Genomic DNA, 16,917 nt, shown 5'->3' on the forward strand with positions numbered 1-16,917 from the left:
TGTTCCGCCAAATATGGGTCAGCAGCAAGCATCGAAACTTTGTACTGTCACATACGGAACCTCATGTGCACCATTCCTAGCAGTTCGTGTATTGGAACAACTGGCTTCGGATCATCGGCACGAATTCCCGAATGCTGCGAAAATCCTATTGGAGGATTTCTACGTTGACGACGTTCTTACTGGAGCAAACAGTGAGGAAGAACTGCTACAAAATCGAAACGAATTCATACAACTAATGTCTTGCGCCAACTTAGAGCTCGGAAAATGGGTATCAAATACCAACTCCATAACAGAGGACCCCGATTCCTCTACCCAACTTACTCAATCGTCACCAGTAAAGATCCTGGGACTCTACTGGCACCCTGGAAAGGACACTTTAACGTACAATGTGGGTCTATCTGCAAATCCCAGCTGCACAAAACGACTAGTCTTGTCCGACGTATCACGGATATTCGACCCGCTTGGACTCATGGCACCCGTCGTGGTTCAATTCAAGATCCTCTTTCAACGCCTATGGTTACTCAATCTGGACTGGGATGATCCACTCCCAAACAAACTGGCAGACAATTGGCTGAAGTGGCGAGCAGATCTCGACACTTTGCAGCAGTTTCAGCTGCCACGCTTGGTTGTCAACGACGCAGACAACATCGAGTTTCACGGATTCTCCGATGCTTCAATCAAGGCATACGCTGCTGTAGTGTACAGCAGAGTAATACACGACGATGGCTCTATTTCCGTATCGATAGTAGCTGCAAAGACAAGGGTGGCCCCACTCAAGCAACAATCTTTGCCACGCCTGGAACTTTGCGGAGCGCTTCTACTGAGCCAACTGATACGCTCAATTAAGTCTGCATTACGACAGAGAAACACCACTGTCTTTGCATGTTGCGATTCTACAATTGTTCTATCATGGCTATCATATGCACCAGCTCAGCTGAAGACATTTGTTGGGAACCGCACTTCGGAAATTCTGGACTCCATCCCACGCCATGCTTGGCGTCATGTGGACTCCAAAACCAAAAAACCCAGCTGATTGTGCGTCCAGAGGCCTCATGGCTGCCGACCTTATGGAATTTCAGTTGTGGTGGACTGGTCCCTTGTGGCTACGGGACAGGGATCAATTCATGGTAAAGTTGAACAACTCAAGGTATTACTTATCTCTTTCAGGAAATGGCATACAAAATGAAGTCAAAACTAATTGCTTGTCCACATTGGCCGAATATAGCCGTTGAAACTCATTTAATTTTAAGAAAAAAGTCTAGCGTTTCAATGGGTAATGTTGTACAATTTATTTCGTATTGGTAAGGGAAAGTAGGCGTCAGTATGACCAATATAATAAAGCGATGCGGTGGATACGAAGATTATCTCTCAACTGGCTGCAAGGGGAAATGGGCCGACTTGCCAGCGCCCTATGTAGCAAGTCTTGAAAGAGAGCGAAAGCGAGCGATGAAAGGAGAGCAGATCCGGGCAGATGCTAAGCCGAGCACGAACGTCATATGGAACGCGAGAGACCAGCTTAACAGCTCGCTTGGTGATTCCAGTTGCAGTCTTCAGAACAGCGACTCGGGCGACGCCATCTCTTCCAGGTAGTAGTTCGACCACCCTCGCTAGTGGCCACTTCATGGGAGGTAGATTTTCATCCTTGACGAGGACCAGGTCGGTGACTGCTAAGCTCGGTTTCTGAGTTCGCCACTTTGAGCGCTGCTGTAGCGACGTGATGTACTCCTCCTTCCACCGGGACCAAAAGAGCTGTTGAAGGTACGAAACGCGCTGCCAGGCGTCAAGGCGATCGAAGTTTAGCTTCGTGTCGTCAGGCTCAGCGAATAAAGCAGGAGGGGTGCCATTCAAGAAATGTGCTGGAGTTAAAACGTCAAGATTGGCAGGAATCTCTGAAATGGGAACTAAAGGTCTTGAATTAATGACTGCCGTGATGTGGCATAACAGCGTCTGCAGCTCATCAAATCCAAGAACCGAATTGGCGCTCGATAGAAGTGGTACTTGGCCGTCTTCACTGCAGCTTCCCATAGGTCACCAAAGTGTGTAGAGCGCGGCGGGATGAAGTGCCAATCAATAGACTTAACCAAACAGAAATCCAGAACCGCCTTCTGATGATCATCGCTGAGAAACAGGCGTCTTAGCTCTACGAGCTCGTTCCTTGCACCGACAAAATTGGTTGCGTTGTCTGACCAAATTTGCCGTGGCTTTCGTCTGGTAAGCGTTTTAGGCTGTGGAGAAAAGAGACTGTCGTTAGATCATTGATCAGCTCCAGATGAACAGCCTTGGTCGCGAAACAAATGAGGACGCAGACGTAGTACTTGATTGGAGCCTTGTTGCGTGCCTCCGGGTTGTAGAAAAACGGGCCACAAAAGTCTACTCCTGTGATCTCAAAGGCATGAGAACCGTCTAGGCGCTCCTTTGGAAGATCCGCCATGATGTGCTCCAATATTCTAGGTTTCATTCGATAGCATCTCACGCACTTGCTTTTGCTTAGATTCACCCTTCCATCTTTCTTCGGACAATTACGGGAAATATGTCCGTACTCGTTGCAACGGAAGCATTTGGTATCAGCTGTACACGACATTCGTTTGTGATCCGGAGAACCGCGATTGAAACGAGTATTCTTTTCTGCCTTCAGGCACCGTCGCTTTACTTTTGTACACCACTGTGCTCTTGTCATCGCTGGGTTTTCCTTGAACTAGCTCGTAAATGGCATACTCTTCCTTAAGGGCTTTTTACGACCGGCACCGATGCATCGCGATTTTAAACTCGTTTTTTATTTGCAGCCCGTCTACGATATAGCGCAATACTGCTTCCTCTTCAGCACTGCCGACGCTTGCCAACTTTTTCATGCTTAGCATATACTCATGGAATGTCTCCGACTTCAGCATTTTACGATTTCTCAACATTTGGTGAATATCCGCACTATTTGTACTCTTTTCGAATTCGCTTATTAATCTGTCTTTCAGATCGTCAAAATTAGACACGCACTCGGATTCCAAAAAAAGCTTAGCAGCGCCACACATCTTGCCTCGGGCCTGAACATATTTTTGTTTATCCGACAGTTCGTAAGCCTCCGCATTATTCTCGAAAATGTCGAACCACTGTTGCACAGGGATAGAGTATCCATCGAAGTCGCTCAGAATTTTCTCGAAATTACTCGCCGATATTTTCACTTGATTATCTCTGCGTTCATCTACCTCTATTTTCAGGGTTAACAGTTGCATCATTTGTTGCACCCTGGCGTCGATGTTTGCCACGCTTCCCTCAGCCATTGCTACCTTGTTTTCCTCTGGAATCAGCCCGGTTTCGCGATCTAGCTCCGTCTCGGACAAATTTTCATCCAGCAGCAGCAGATTCTCCTTTTCGATTCTTGTTTCCACTTCGTTGATTTTTTTCGACGGCGTACGTCTGGTTCTCGGCATTTTCCTTTTTATTTTACGTTTGTGTGTGTATTGCGAGCGACGCTACCGAGCTGTTCTTTTCTTTCTTCTTGCGAACCGACACAACGAGTACCAACAACAACGACGTCGACCGAACCGTTTTCTTTCGTTCTTCTTTTCCGAATGTCTGTGTTCGTGTGTGTATTACGAGCAGACAAAACAGCGAGGACCAACAACGTCAACCGAACTGTTCTCTTTCGTTACTTTTCGACGATCGTATGTATATTACGCACCGACACAAAACAACCCCCGACAATAACGAGGTTGACCGAACTATTTTTCGCTCCTTTTCTGTTCTTTCGTATGTGTATGCACGCCGCAACACAAAATTTGAATTTCGCAACAATTTTTCGCTTTTTGGGCAAATACTGTAATTTCACAACTGTTCGACTGTACAACTTTACGACTTTACTTCGTTTTTTTTTTTGAAATCACAATAAAATGCTCCATCCACTTTAGGCAACTTTTTCACTTATCATTACTAACCGCGCATTCAAAACAGGACGAGCCCCCAAATGTGAAAGGTTGTATTTAAATGTATGTTTATTAAAGAGATATATAAGTAATGTATACAGCTTTGTTAGATATGTTTTTATAAGCGAAAGACAACTGATTTAAGTACGACTGATTTTATTTACGACTGACGAAAACGACGACTGCCCACGGAATGGCGAGAGGCCTCTGAGCGGCGTCGGCTGACGTTCTCGCGATCTCCTCTTTACTCTCTCTGCTCTCAGCTCTCTCTGGGAGGTCTGCACTTGTGTGCGCGACCCAGCCTTCTTACATGTATATGTGCGAGAGCCAGCGGGCGAGAATGGAAACTTGGAACACACTCGAACAAACAACAAACAAATAACAACAACAACAGAAACAACGGGGAATCACGCGCGGCAACGCGGCACGCACCTGCAGCACGACTCTACCCACGGCCACCCCCCCTCCATGCCACTTCAATGGCTCTCGACTCCCCACTGCCCACAACGCCCCCCCTCACCACCTCATTCGCTCGCTCAGGTGGAGTTAACTGTGGCAGGGGCAGCAGGCGTGTGACAAGCAGGCAAAGAGCGGGCTGGGGTGGGACTTTCCCCAAAAAAGCTCGGAAGAAAGGAAGAAAGGAAGAACAGAGTGACACCCACTAGCATGTCAATACTCGGGCTGGAATGTAGGGTCGGCCAGAGTAACTCCCTTGGGTGGAACCCACTTCGGGAATCTTCCTGAGCTGGTTGGGTTATACTGTGTTATTTCCTCTAGCACAAAAAAGTTCTCGGTCGCCATATATCTAGTGACTCTTGATTTAAACGTCACTTGCACCTCTCCAATAATTTGAGATGTTGCATTGCCAATTCCACTGAGTTGCATGGATGAATCGCGCGTTTCTAGGCCCGGACATCAGACTAACCTAGCCGTCAAAAAATTTAATTGACTACTGGAATCTAATACGCATCTGCAATTGCAATATCCTCCGCTTATATCTTTGATTTGAACCACCGCTGTCGCAAGGAAATTTGTGGACGATCTAGACAACAAGGAGCTATGTAGTGAGCTCGGTTCTGCACCGCCTGTCCTTTGGGCTTTGACTCCGTAGGTGCCTCTAGTACCTCTCGATGCAAGAGCTCATGGTGAGGCTTGCTGCAAATCTTACACCGCGGACCGTTACAGCCTCTAGTTGTATGTCGCTTACTAAAGCAAATCAGGCACAGCGAGTGCTTCTTTACCTCCTGCTAACGTTGTAACGGTGACAATTCCTTAAACTTTGGACAACCTTTCAATCCATGGGTTCCAGGACAAACGTAGCCCACGTTGCCATTGCTGCCAATTGCTGCAGCTAAAGACGCCTTTTTACCCTCACTTTTACCACTTTCATTAATATTTCACGTGCAAGAGACATATTGGGTACAAACACAAACACGAGTAAATCTACACTTAACCACGCACACGGACACTTACATACATACAGCCTCAGGTCACGGTGTTGTTGCGACCACATATGCCCACCCTACCATGATCACCGCTTTCGGCTAGTCCGATCATCCCTTCCGGAAGGCTATCCTAAGGCCTCCTAACCACTCCCATTATTGATCCCTCCTTCCCAGCATGGTCCCCGAATATAAGGACGCTAGCAGTTCATTATATTACTAAAACAAAAAATTTTAATTCTGACTTCTTAAAGCTAAACATTTTTAAACTTATACTACAAACAGAGCCAGAAGCGATTGTGTGTGCGCTTGCAAAAAATTGATTATTTATTCCCCTCCCGCAAGCACAAACATAAACATAAAACGACTTCAAGCCAAATTTCGGTGCAAGTTCGTCGCTGACGGCACCACGGTGCAAGCACATACAGACATATATAGCTATTCGACAAGCAATTCGCTGTCGGATATATGGGAGCAGGGATTCCCGCAGCAGGCACAGATACACAAGCTAGAAGATGCTAAAATCGAAGTCGCACGAGCAGGACAACATGACCCAGCAGTCCGCAGAGACACGCAAGAAGCTGGAGGAGGAGCAGAAACGTGCGGGCAGCATGGAGCAGCAGCTGAAGCCTGCCTGTCAGGAGAAGCAGCAATCGAAGGATCTACCGGAATCGTAGGTGATACGCCTGAGCCTGGAGAGCCGCCTCGATAAACTGCGCGAGGAGAAGAAGTGGGCGGAGCAGTGCAATACCCAGCTGGAGTCCAAGCTGCAGCAGACCCTCACCCAGTGCAAGCAGCTCAATGAAAAATGCGCCCAAGCGGCGAGCTGCTGGATAGGTAACAGATCGACTTCGACAAAATCACAAAGCGATACAACGCCCTGGAGTCGGACTTTGAGGCCATGCTGCTGGAGAAGGAGGTCAACATACATGAGCTGAAGTAATAATAATGACCACCGACATCTTTCACCTGTAATGCGTAAAATATGTTAAATTACGTTCTATTTTTTGACCAGGGTATTTTAATTTTCGCACGATTTCTTTTCTGAATCGTCAAGTTGCAGCTCGACATCGAAGAGCTTCGCCTTGTCCTTATCCACATAGTGTTCCTTTAGGATTTTCGCCTGCTTCTTATTGATCTTCTGCAGCCTGCTCATTTGAATCTCAGCACTACGAGTTTCAGCCAACTTCTCCGCACAGCTTTTCTTTTGCTTAGAGCTGAGAGGGCCAACATGGATTACGACTTTAATCAATTACAGGTGAAAGATGGCGATGTTCATTTTTGTTTTGTTGAAGTTTGTAAAGGCTCCTTGTAGCTTCATCCTCCTCTTTACTTAAAAAACGGAATAGAGCCCATGATGCGAGAACAAAGGGTGCTGCTTGAAAATCTACAGCAGATCATGAACAGAATGACAACTGGTACGCGAAAGGATTTCAAACCAATAACAGAATATTATAAAATATTGGAATGAGATTAGAACAATCCATGTCAAAATACATTCCAAATGCATCGATCCTGTGAAAATGGGATATAACATTAACAGCTATATTGCAGCTGAAGATGCAGTATTACCAATTCAAGCAATGACTGAATCAGACCCCGTTCAGCCATTTATCGCTGCTCCTCATATGCATAATACATTACCCCTGCCTAAGGCTGCCATCCCTAAATTTGATGGTGACTACTTAAAGTGACAACAATTTCATGACATTTTTTAACAAATAATTAATGAAGCATCGATACCCGTTATTCAGAAGATGTGGTATTTAAAAACCAATGTTACGGGAGAAGCGGAAAATTTAATACGCCATATTACGCTAACAGAAATCAACTATACAACGGCATTGAATATGCGACAAGAGCGTTTTAGCAACAAAAGAGTGCTTAGTAACGCATTGATTCAACGATTATTGGATCAACCAAGCACATCCAAAGATGCACAATCAATTAAGGTTTTGCACGATAATGTAAAGGAAACATTATCAGCACTAAAAAACATTCTGCTATGTTTTTTGACAAACAAATTAGATCGTCAGACTCACACTTTTTATGAACAATCATACAAAACACAAAAGAGTTACAGTTTGTATCTGAATTTATGAAGTTCCTCCAACAAAGGTTCCTCACCTTAGAAGCAATTGGATGGGAAAAGGTAAAGAAACCCATCACATGCGCCTCAGCAGGAGCTGAGTATTTCTGTTATTTTTGCGAGAAGCCAAACCAAATCTATAAATGCACACAGTTTTTAAAGAAAACTTCCGCAGACAGATTAAATTGGGTTCAAAAGAACCAACTGTGCGTCAAATGTTTGAAACGCGATCACACAGAAAAAAATTGCTAAAGAAGAGATTGTTTTAAATGCAACAAAGGGCACAACACTCTTCTCCATTTGGAAACTAAGTCCGAAGCCAAAACTGCAGCATCAGCAAATAGTATACAAAATAATTATGTACTATTGGCTACCGCTAGAGTTCATATCCAAGGAAACAACGGACAAATTGCTGAGTTCAGAGAATTGCTTGACTCAGGCTCACAAGTCAAGGTAATTTCGGAAAGAGCATTGAAAATATTAGATCTGAAAGTGGAAAAATCAGATCTACAAATAAATGGAATTGGCGGACGACCACAAACATCAAAAGCAAGACATAACAAATTCAGTTCAAGACTGGAAACAATTGTGCTGCCACACATAGTGTCAGATCAACCAGCACAGTCAATTGACACGTCTCGTTGGAAGCTTCCGAAAAGCATTACATTAGCTATTTTCGACAAAGTTGGATATCATGCAAGACAAGCATGTATCGATTGGAAGAGGATTGCCCAAATTACAAAAAACCAAATAAGGATGGATCGTGGCTGGAAAGCTAAAAGACGCTTAAAAAAATGGGGCATGGGGCAGAGTCGTGATCTAGCGACACGACGACTGTTTGGCTATTAAGAGTTTTTAATAGCCGTTGAAACTCATTTAATTTTAAGAAAAAAGTCTAGCGTTTCAATGGGTAATGTTGTACAATTTATTTCGTATTGGTAAGGGAAAGTAGGCGTCAGTATGACCAATATAATAAAGCGATGCGGTGGATACGAAGATTATCTCAACTGGCTGCAAGGGGAAATGGGCCGACTTGCCAGCGCCCTATGCAGCAAGTCTTGAAAGAGAGCGAAAGCGAGCGATGAAAGGAGAGCAGATCCGGGCAGATGCTAAGCCGAGCACGAACGTCATATGGAACGCGAGAGACCAGCTTAACAGCTCGCTTGGTGATTCCAGTTGCAGTCTTCAGAACAGCGACTCGGGCGACGCCATCTCTTCCAGGTAGTAGTTCGACCACCCTCGCTAGTGGCCACTTCATGGGAGGTAGATTTTCATCCTTGACGAGGACCAGGTCGGTGACTGCTAAGCTCGGTTTCTGAGTTCGCCACTTTGAGCGCTGCTGTAGCGACGTGATGTACTCCTCCTTCCACCGGGACCAAAAGAGCTGTTGAAGGTACGAAACGCGCTGCCAGGCGTCAAGGCGATCGAAGTTTAGCTTCGTGTCGTCAGGCTCAGCGAATAAAGCAGGAGGGGTGCCATTCAAGAAATGTGCTGGAGTTAAAACGTCAAGATTGGCAGGAATCTCTGAAATGGGAACTAAAGGTCTTGAATTAATGACTGCCGTGATGTGGCATAACAGCGTCTGCAGCTCATCAAATCCAAGAACCGAATTGGCGCTCGATAGAAGTGGTACTTGGCCGTCTTCACTGCAGCTTCCCATAGGTCACCAAAGTGTGTAGAGCGCGGCGGGATGAAGTGCCAATCAATAGACTCAACCAAACAGAAATCCAGAACCGCCTTCTGATGATCATCGCTGAGAAACAGGCGTCTTAGCTCTACGAGCTCGTTCCTTGCACCGACAAAATTGGTTGCGTTGTCTGACCAAATTTGCCGTGGCTTTCGTCTGGTAAGCGCTTTAGGCTGTGGAGAAAAGAGACTGTCGATAGATCCTTGATCAGCTCCAGATGAACAGCCTTGGTCGCGAAACAAATGAGGACGCAGACGTAGCACTTGATTGGAGCCTTGTTGCGTGCCTCCGGGTTGTAGAAAAACTGGCCACAAAAGTCTACGCCTGTGATCTCAAAGGCATGAGAACCGTCTAGGCGCTCCTTTGGAAGATCCGCCATGATGTGCTTCAATATTCTAGGTTTCATTCGAAAGCATCTCACGCACTTGCTTACGGCCTTGTTAACTGTCTTTCTCCCACCAATAGGCCAATATTGGGATCGAATTAATCCCAGCAGAGCTCGAGGACCGGCGTGTAGATTCCGCTCATGAAAGTGCGAGATAATTGCAAGAGTAAGCGGATGATTGCTGGGAAAGATGATGGGATGACGGCCATCAAAATCCAACGAAGAATTCTTCAGCCGACCGTCAACTCTGAGGAGTCCAAAATGATCCATGAAAGGGCACAATAATGAAAGTAAGCTGGATGAGGAGACCACTCCCCTAGCGCGCAGTGATTTCATGTCTTCCCAGAGCTGCGTACGCTGGACCAGCCGCACCAATATTTGGGTTCCACGCTCAATGTCAGAGACGGTGAGTCCAGGGCGCCGAATCCGGTTGCAAAATTTGTGAATGTAGCCAAAAACGCGCTGCAAAGAAGCGAATGAGTTCGCATACTTGGATTTGGCTACAATGTCCAAGTAGGGTGATTTGGCCAAGAAAACCTTACGACGTAGCCTCAAGGGTTGGCTTATCAGGCAACACCGTAGCTGGTCATTCATCTGAATAGCCCCAAAGAAAGGGAGGTCCATGAGTCCAAAGGGATGACTCACTCAACACGATTGGTAGATAGAATGTCCTCGTGAAAGGACATTTTTTCAGTCAGTTTCTGTATCGTTGCCACTTTATTTGCGACAAATATATTGAATCGGGACGGCTCGTCCCGAATCCAAGAAAGCGCAAAAGCCGAATCACACCAAAAGTAGCACCTTCCTTTGAAGACACTCATTCCTGCTACCTCAGATATGAGCCTAGCTAGCAATTCCGCCCCACAAAGCTCCAGCTTTGGTATGGTTAGTATTTTCAATGGAGCAACACGAGATTTTGCACAAAGTAAGTGACTGCTGGATCGCTGACCCTTCGACACAAATAAATGCAGGCACCATAAGCCTCTATGCTGGCGTCGCAAAATCCGTGAATTTCTAGCTCAAAATTCGGAATGAGCACAAGCCGAGGAAATTCATAACGCCGAATCTGGCCAAAACTTCTGCATATTTCCTGCCACGAGGTATTAAGTGCGGATGGCAAGCTTTTATCCCAGGACAACTTCTCTTTACACAACTGCTGGAGAAAGATTTTTGATTTTGTAATGATAGGACCAGCTAGTCCGAGGGGATCGTAAAACCGAGCTATTGTTGATAAAACGGAACGCCTGCAAGGACGCGAAAATGACTGTAGGGCCTGTTGAGGAACGCATCCAGAACATTCTTTGGTCATTCGAGACGGATTCTTGTACAGTTTTTGGTGTGCTAGCAGTTAGCTGCAAACCAGAACACAACGAACATGTCCGTGCATGCTTATGGTGACGGCGAAGTTAGAGGTACGGCGAATTCGAATTCTGCAGCTGGTGCGGCGCCAATAATGCAAAGCGAATTGCCTAAAATTCAAATCAAGCGGTTCGCTGGCAACTACACAGAGTGGCCAGCCTTTCAGGATATCTATGAAAGTGCAATTCATAGCAAACACCATTTGACGAACACACAGAAGTTCCATCATTTGAAAACACTACTGATCGATGAAGCTGCCAACTTGGTACGTCATTTGGCAATTACTGACACTGCTTACAGCACTGCATGGGAGCGTCTAAAAGAAAGGTACAATCGGCCGAGGCATATTGTAAATACGTTTTGCAACAATTTATTAGCTTGCCAACAACTACTAAAATTGATGCGGCGGTTTTGCGTAAGGTATCCGACGGTGCAAACGAGATTGTTCGTGGTCTGGATGCTGTTAACCAAACGGGACGCGACTGTTGGATCATCTATCTGGCACTGGAGAAACTTGACGCTGACACGAGGCGCAGGTGGATTGAACGCAGTATGGACAAAGACTCACCCACTCTCGACGACTTCTTCAAGTTCTTGGATGATCGTTGCGAGGAATTGGAACTGAGCAAAGGGGAGCTTGTGACCGTCGGCAAAGCAGCTACGCAAGGGGACAAACCAAAAAGGTTCACACATTCGATGGTGGCGGTTGAAGGCAGCAACTGCACCAAATGCCATTCGACAGAACACATTCTGTATGGCTGTTCGCAATTTTTGGACATGACAGTTTCGCAACGACGATCGTTTGTGAAGATAAGGCTTTATGTTACAACTGTATGAAACCTGGTCACTTGAGCAGCAAGTGTAAATCCAAATACACATGCAAACACAGCAAAGGTCATCCTCACACCTTACTCCATTCACAAGGTACTACATCGAGCACTATCGGGAACTTTGCTCAAACTGAAGCGGAGTATGGGAGCAATTCAAATGCTCAATACAACACTGCGGTGACTTCAAGTCACGTTGCCCAAGTAGAAGGTGCATCTTCGGTTGTATGTGCGCAAGGCACTGCAACATCAACACTAACAAATGGATTGAGCAGAAGGACATTACCCACGGCCATGGTTTATGTTCAAAAGGCAAAGGGAGAATACATAACCTGTCGGCTTTTATTGAATACAGGCTCAGAACTCTCCTATGTATCGGAACGCTGCATTCGCGCTCTTGGCTTGACACGTTCACATTCACGCATTCTGGTTTCGGGAATATCGTCAGTAAAAGCTGACACCACAAGGTGATGCAGCAAACTCCACATCAAGTCCCGGATTTCTGATGATCATCTGGATGTATACGCCGAAGTACTTGGCAGTATTTCGTCATCACTGGGAAGGCAAAACATCGACGCATCGGCACTCAAGGTGTTCAATGATCTACAATTGGCTGATACAAACTTCTGCACAAACGCACCGATCGACATTTTATTGGGTAGCGAACACGTATGGTCTACACTTACAGGAAGGGGGCAATATTATCGCCATTTCATCGGTTTTCGGATGGGTTATCAAGTCACTCATGACACCCCAAACACGTAACGCAATTACACTTACCACAACCTTCGATATAGAATCGTCGCTCCAGAAGTTTTGGGAGCTGGAGAGCGTCGACTGTCATACTAAACTGGAACCCGAAGATGAACAGGTCGAGAAACACTTCCTCGCCACACACACTCGAGATGAAAAGGGGAAGTACATCGTGGAGCTTCCATTCAACACTGTACATCCTGAATTTGGAGATACTCTACAAGGAGCTCTGAACCGTTTCAAATCGGTGGAACGGCGCTTACAACACAATGAGCCGCTACGAATCCAATACATCAATTTCATGCGAGAATATCAATCTTTGGGACACACGCGATAACTGCCGTCAAACGAAATCACTGCTGGGCAGCATTTCTACATGCCACACCACCCTGTGTTGGGTCGAAAACTACGTGTAGTTTTTGATGGTTCATTTCGCGACGCCAATGGAAAGACCTTGAACGACACTCTCTTTATAGGACCCAGCATCCAACGCGATCTGTTTGCTGTGTGCCTCCGCTTCAGAATGTACAAATTCGTATTCTCAGCTGACATTGTGAAAATGTTCCGCCAAATATGGGTCAGCAGCAAGCATCGATTGGGTTTGGAGAACAACTTTGTACTGTCACATACGGAACCTCATGTGCACCATTCCTAGCAGTTCGTGTATTGGAACAACTGGCTTCGGATCATCGGCACGAATTCCCGAATGCTGCGAAAATCCTATTGGAGGATTTCTACGTTGACGACGTTCTTACTGGAGCAAACAGTGAGGAAGAACTGCTACAAAATCGAAACGAATTCATACAACTAATGTCTTGCGCCAACTTAGAGCTCGGAAAATGGGTATCAAATACCAACTCCATAGCAGAGGACCCCGATTCCTCTACCCAACTTACTCAATCGTCACCAGTAAAGATCCTGGGACTCTACTGGCACCCTGGAAAGGACACTTTAACGTACAATGTGGGTCTATCTGCAAATCCCAGCTGCACAAAACGACAAGTCTTGTCCGACGTATCACGGATATTCGACCCGCTTGGACTCATGGCACCCGTCGTGGTTCAATTCAAGATCCTCTTTCAACGCCTATGGTTACTCAATCTGGACTGGGATGATCCACTCCCAAACAAACTGGCAGACAATTGGCTGAAGTGGCGAGCAGATCTCGACACTTTGCAGCAGTTTCAGCTGCCACGCTTGGTTGTCAACGACGCAGACAACATCGAGTTGCACGGATTCTCCGATGCTTCAATCAAGGCATACGCTGCTGTAGTGTACAGCAGAGTAATACACGACGATGGCTCTATTTCCGTATCGATAGTAGCTGCAAAGACAAGGGTGGCCCCACTCAAGCAACAATCTTTGCCACGCCTGGAACTTTGCGGAGCGCTTCTACTGAGCCAACTGATACGCTCAATTAAGTCTGCATTACGACAGAGAAACACCACTGTCTTTGCATGTTGCGATTCTACAATTGTTCTATCATGGCTATCATATGCACCAGCTCAGCTGAAGACATTTGTTGGGAACCGCACTTCGGAAATTCTGGACTCCATCCCACGCCATGCTTGGCGTCATGTGGACTCCAAAACAAACCCAGCTGATTGTGCGTCCAGAGGCCTCATGGCTGCCGACCTTATGGAATTTCAGTTGTGGTGGACTGGTCCCTTGTGGCTACGGGACAGGGATCAATTCATGGTAAAGTTGAACAACTCAAGGTATTACTTATCTCTTTCAGGAAATGGCATACAAAATGAAGTCAAAACTAATTGCTTGTCCACATTGGCCGAATATAGCCGTTGAAACTCATTTAATTTTAAGAAAAAAGTCTAGCGTTTCAATGGGTAATGTTGTACAATTTATTTCGTATTGGTAAGGGAAAGTAGGCGTCAGTATGACCAATATAATAAAGCGATGCGGTGGATACGAAGATTATCTCTCAACTGGCTGCAAGGGGAAATGGGCCGACTTGCCAGCGCCCTATGTAGCAAGTCTTGAAAGAGAGCGAAAGCGAGCGATGAAAGGAGAGCAGATCCGGGCAGATGCTAAGCCGAGCACGAACGTCATATGGAACGCGAGAGACCAGCTTAACAGCTCGCTTGGTGATTCCAGTTGCAGTCTTCAGAACAGCGACTCGGGCGACGCCATCTCTTCCAGGTAGTAGTTCGACCACCCTCGCTAGTGGCCACTTCATGGGAGGTAGATTTTCATCCTTGACGAGGACCAGGTCGGTGACTGCTAAGCTCGGTTTCTGAGTTCGCCACTTTGAGCGCTGCTGTAGCGACGTGATGTACTCCTCCTTCCACCGGGACCAAAAGAGCTGTTGAAGGTACGAAACGCGCTGCCAGGCGTCAAGGCGATCGAAGTTTAGCTTCGTGTCGTCAGGCTCAGCGAATAAAGCAGGAGGGGTGCCATTCAAGAAATGTGCTGGAGTTAAAACGTCAAGATTGGCAGGAATCTCTGAAATGGGAACTAAAGGTCTTGAATTAATGACTGCCGTGATGTGGCATAACAGCGTCTGCAGCTCATCAAATCCAAGAACCGAATTGGCGCTCGATAGAAGTGGTACTTGGCCGTCTTCACTGCAGCTTCCCATAGGTCACCAAAGTGTGTAGAGCGCGGCGGGATGAAGTGCCAATCAATAGACTTAACCAAACAGAAATCCAGAACCGCCTTCTGATGATCATCGCTGAGAAACAGGCGTCTTAGCTCTACGAGCTCGTTCCTTGCACCGACAAAATTGGTTGCGTTGTCTGACCAAATTTGCCGTGGCTTTCGTCTGGTAAGCGTTTTAGGCTGTGGAGAAAAGAGACTGTCGTTAGATCATTGATCAGCTCCAGATGAACAGCCTTGGTCGCGAAACAAATGAGGACGCAGACGTAGTACTTGATTGGAGCCTTGTTGCGTGCCTCCGGGTTGTAGAAAAACGGGCCACAAAAGTCTACTCCTGTGATCTCAAAGGCATGAGAACCGTCTAGGCGCTCCTTTGGAAGATCCGCCATGATGTGCTCCAATATTCTAGGTTTCATTCGATAGCATCTCACGCACTTGCTTTTGCTTAGATTCACCCTTCCATCTTTCTTCGGACAATTACGGGAAATATGTCCGTACTCGTTGCAACGGAAGCATTTGGTATCAGCTGTACACGACATTCGTTTGTGATCCGGAGAACCGCGATTGAAACGAGTATTCTTTTCTGCCTTCAGGCACCGTCGCTTTACTTTTGTACACCACTGTGCTCTTGTCATCGCTGGGTTTTCCTTGAACTAGCTCGTAAATGGCATACTCTTCCTTAAGGGCTTTTTACGACCGGCACCGATGCATCGCGATTTTAAACTCGTTTTTTATTTGCAGCCCGTCTACGATATAGCGCAATACTGCTTCCTCTTCAGCACTGCCGACGCTTGCCAACTTTTTCATGCTTAGCATATACTCATGGAATGTCTCCGACTTCAGCATTTTACGATTTCTCAACATTTGGTGAATATCCGCACTATTTGTACTCTTTTCGAATTCGCTTATTAATCTGTCTTTCAGATCGTCAAAATTAGACACGCACTCGGATTCCAAAAAAAGCTTAGCAGCGCCACACATCTTGCCTCGGGCCTGAACATATTTTTGTTTATCCGACAGTTCGTAAGCCTCCGCATTATTCTCGAAAATGTCGAACCACTGTTGCACAGGGATAGAGTATCCATCGAAGTCGCTCAGAATTTTCTCGAAATTACTCGCCGATATTTTCACTTGATTATCTCTGCGTTCATCTACCTCTATTTTCAGGGTTAACAGTTGCATCATTTGTTGCACCCTGGCGTCGATGTTTGCCACGCTTCCCTCAGCCATTGCTACCTTGTTTTCCTCTGGAATCAGCCCGGTTTCGCGATCTAGCTCCGTCTCGGACAAATTTTCATCCAGCAGCAGCAGATTCTCCTTTTCGATTCTTGTTTCCACTTCGTTGATTTTTTTCGACGGCGTACGTCTGGTTCTCGGCATTTTCCTTTTTATTTTACGTTTGTGTGTGTATTGCGAGCGACGCTACCGAGCTGTTCTTTTCTTTCTTCTTGCGAACCGACACAACGAGTACCAACAACAACGACGTCGACCGAACCGTTTTCTTTCGTTCTTCTTTTCCGAATGTCTGTGTTCGTGTGTGTATTACGAGCAGACAAAACAGCGAGGACCAACAACGTCAACCGAACTGTTCTCTTTCGTTACTTTTCGACGATCGTATGTATATTACGCACCGACACAAAACAACCCCCGACAATAACGAGGTTGACCGAACTATTTTTCGCTCCTTTTCTGTTCTTTCGTATGTGTATGCACGCCGCAACACAAAATTTGAATTTCGCAACAATTTTTCGCTTTTTGGGCAAATACTGTAATTTCACAACTGTTCGACTGTACAACTTTACGACTTTACTTCGTTTTTTTTTTTTGAAATCACAATAAAATGCTCCA

Source organism: Drosophila obscura, unplaced genomic scaffold (assembly GCF_018151105.1).
Source record: "Drosophila obscura isolate BZ-5 IFL unplaced genomic scaffold, ASM1815110v1 contig_186, whole genome shotgun sequence".
Classification (NCBI taxonomy): Eukaryota; Metazoa; Arthropoda; class Insecta; order Diptera; family Drosophilidae; genus Drosophila; species Drosophila obscura.